This window comes from Miscanthus floridulus, chromosome 3, assembly GCF_019320115.1.
Source record: "Miscanthus floridulus cultivar M001 chromosome 3, ASM1932011v1, whole genome shotgun sequence".
In the NCBI taxonomy this organism is placed as follows: Eukaryota; Viridiplantae; Streptophyta; class Magnoliopsida; order Poales; family Poaceae; genus Miscanthus; species Miscanthus floridulus.
In genome coordinates, this window is record NC_089582.1 from 144,808,559 (window position 1) to 144,812,206 (window position 3,648).

Here is a 3,648-nt window from a genome sequence, read left to right on the forward strand (position 1 = left end):
TGAACAGGCATCTCTTGGATCTTGATATGTAGCAACCTGTAGGAAACGAGAAAGAGCTTAGAATTAGTGACACAGACAAAGCCAAGCAAGAAAAACCACATATTATCATTGGTTCATTACTGAAAAGTTCCAGCAATAGTGGTAAAATAAGGAATTTTTTATTGCTCCAAGAATGGTATAAATAATAGACTCATACCAAAGGACAGAATAATATATACAACAAAAGGCATGAACAGAAAACAACTGTTAGCAGCCTGGTTTCATTATATAAGTAAACTTGTTTCAAAAACTGTGTGAAATGTGGGTGGAAAAGTAGGAGGTTATGAAGAGGGGACCATCCATTGTTAACTACAGATCATCGCCCTGTTCATTTGGGCTGTTTGACTGATAAGCCATGGCTGAAAGTACTGTTGTCTGATTTGGTGTGAGAGAAAAATACCGTTCGTTGGCTGAAAAAGTATGGCTTATAAGCCAAATAAGGCCCAAGCGAACAGGGCGCATGTTTGGGCCTAATAAAAGATTTGACAAAATGCAGGTACGACCCTAGTAATTCAGAAATCAACAGTCCAATACTCCAATCTGAAATCATCAGCCTGTTCGCTTGTTGGTTTCAGCCAGCCCAAACTAGCCAGCCAACAGTGTTTTCCTCTCATAATAAACCAGCACCAGCCAGCCTAAACCAGCTCAGAAACCAACCAGCGAACAGGCCGATCATATGTCAGTTTTGAGACCAACAAGATGGCCAGCATTCCTTTTATCAGCGGTACTTTAGGAAAGTTTACTTTGTCCTTGCAGCCATTTACTACCTAGTTTGTCCTTCCATTTTTCTTCACACTTTGGATTAGGCCCCGGTTTAGATCTAAAAAAATTTGCGCAGTACCTGTCACATCGAACTCTTGCGGCACATGCATGGAGTACTAAATGTAGACGAAAAAAAAACTAATTGCACAGTTGGGTGAGAAATCGCGAGACGAACTTTGAACCTAATTAGTCCATAATTAGACACTAATTACCAAATACAAACGAAAGTGCTACAGTAGCCAAAAATCCAAAAAATTTTGGATCTAAACGGGGCCTTAGTCATTTTTTCCATCACAGCTCAAATGCTACTCTATTATTCTACTACATAAAGTTACCTCCACTTAGGCAGAACTTTATTCACAGAGAGAATGAGAGAGGGAGGGAGAGCAAGCGAGCTTTCATAATGACAACAACGATCGACCTCGGAACCCTCACTATTCCATAATCATTACACCATCCTGCAGTTCAACTTCTGAGAAAAGCAACTTGACTGATGGAGTACTTTATAGTATGCAATGCAAGGAAGAAAAAGAAGAAGAGTTAAAGTCAAAATGGGAGGTCCTTTTGTACTATTTCTGTTTGCAGCAAGCTAAAGTTGGGCACTATATACTGTACGTGTAGGTAAACCATCAAGTCATTAGCGACCACTGAACACCATCTTTATCCTATTCCTAATAGCACACACAAAACTCATCTGAAATCATTTGGCACTATGCAGAAAGTCAACTTATGATTATCCATACCTCTCGATTATACAGTGATTCCTTTCACATCAATAGCTTAAAGCTCTATACCAAGGCTATAGCTGGTTGGATGAAATGAACAAACACGTGTCATTACTATAGTCCTTGGAAGTAATCCAGGTAGAATGTAGCAGCTAACTCTCCCACACACCACATTGTAAGAGCCAGTTTAGATCCGAAAAATTTGGCAAAATGAGCACGGTAGCGTTTTCGTTGTTATTTGGCAATTAGTGTCAATCATAGTCTAATTAGGCTTAAAAGATTCGTATCGTGGATTTCGTCTAAGCTGTGTAATTAGTTTTATTTTTTATTTATATTTAATACGCTTCCAAATTTCACACTAGTCTACTACCTGTCTATTCCGTAGACCACGATATGCAGACTGGAATTAATTGAAGTGGGTCAAAAAAAAAGGCAAACAAACAGGAAAAGGAAAGTAGAGCAGAGAATGAACTGGTACCCTGTCAACAACTTCCTGGCTGGAGAGGAACTCGAAGACGCCATCGCTGGCGACAACGAAGAAAAGGTGCGATGGAGTGATCTCCGACGCTCTTGACCTCCGGCTCGGCGACGACCCCCGACGGCCTCGGCGGCGAGGTCCCCCGAGGCTGCGGGTGAAGGCGGTGCCGGGGTAGAGGCCGTCGCGCGCCCAGACGCGGGGCGGGTCCCCCTCGTCGGGCGCCCAGCCCTCGGCCTCCGGGTCGCGCATGCCCTCCACCTGCTCGACGGACATGACCCGGGCCGCCGCAGGCCTTGACTCGCGCGCGCTCGTCGGCGCGGAACGGGGTCTGGTCCCAGGAGAGGTCCTCGGCGACGACGCGGGCCGGCGCGCCAGACCCCGGCGACGGCGCGCGAGTCGCCGGACGTTGGCGACGTGGAGCGCGCCGCAGCGACGAGGGCGGCCACGGCGGTGGTGCCGCTCATGGAGTCGTCGACCTCGGGCGCGGCGTGCATCTCGGCGTTGGCACCCAGCATGGCCTCGCGGAACGCGGCGGCGGGGCCGGCGGCGGCGAGGGAGGGCGACGCGAGGAGGAGGCGCGGGAGCGCGTCCCGCGCGAACCCGGCGCAGGCGGCGCCGGCGGCGCCGTGGCCGTCGAAGACAGCGAAGAGGTTGGAGGTCCGGGTCCCCCGCGAAGCGCGTGGCGACGAGGTGCGCGTCCTGGGACTCCCGGTCTGGGGAGTCCGGGTACAGCCCCGCCACGGTCAGCGCGGCGTACTCCAGCACCAGCCCGGCCCCGGGCACCGCGGCGCGGCCGAGCGTGGCGCCGCCGTGGTCGCCGAGCCCTCCGCCGCCGCCGACGGCGGAGGAGCCCCTCCTCGGGTGCCGCGGCAGGCAGCACTTGCCCTGCGCGCACCCCATCGGCGTTGCGTCGTGTCGTGTGTGGCTAGGGTTTGGGCTTGGGGCGCGGCCTCTCCTCCTCTCCGCTCTCCACTCTCAGGGTGCGTGATTTTGGGGGGGCTCGGGGAGCCTAAGAAATCGGAAGGGGAGGAGAAGTGAACGAAGGAGAGAAGAAGGGGAGAGCCGGAGACTGGAGACTGGAAACTGGAAAGTGGAACGATTCAAACGCCAAGCGCGAGAGACAAGGCACTTGCAGGCGCACGGCACACGGCACACGGCACACGGCACTCAAGAGGGGCGACGCCGCGGCCGCGCCGTGGTGCACGGGTAGTTCGCTGGGGGGAGGTGTGCCCCGCTGTCCAGTGGCAGCGGAAATAATTCGGTGGGACTGTATTCGCGGGCGGCACTAGGAAACTTCTCGATCCGTCCGTTTTTGGAGCACCTCGAACAGTTCCCCAGTTATGCTAAAAAAAAACAGTTCCCAGTTGCCACCCGAACGAGAAAAAACTGTAATTTGACATATTTGAGAGCTCCAGCGGTACCCAATGAGCAAATTTGTTTCTCGGACACTCCAAATCTAGCCTCCAACACCTCAAAGACGAGGGGCCTGGACTCGCCCCGAATACGAGCGGTAGCATGCACCTGGCGTCTTCGAAGTCACCTGCGGTCTCGAAGTAGGACGGCGGAGGAAGAAGATGGTGCGCGGCTTGGCAACGCGCCCAACAAACGAGGTGACGGCGGTGGAGGAGACGGCGGAGGAAGAGG

General features: G+C 52.4%; 1 pseudogene; it reads right to left on the bottom strand.

The window, feature by feature from the left end:
* The window catches only part of LOC136544629 (probable protein phosphatase 2C 65), a 3,268-nt pseudogene extending 134 nt beyond the window's left edge, over positions 1–3,134 (bottom strand).
* Positions 3,135–3,648: the final 514 nt, after the last annotated feature.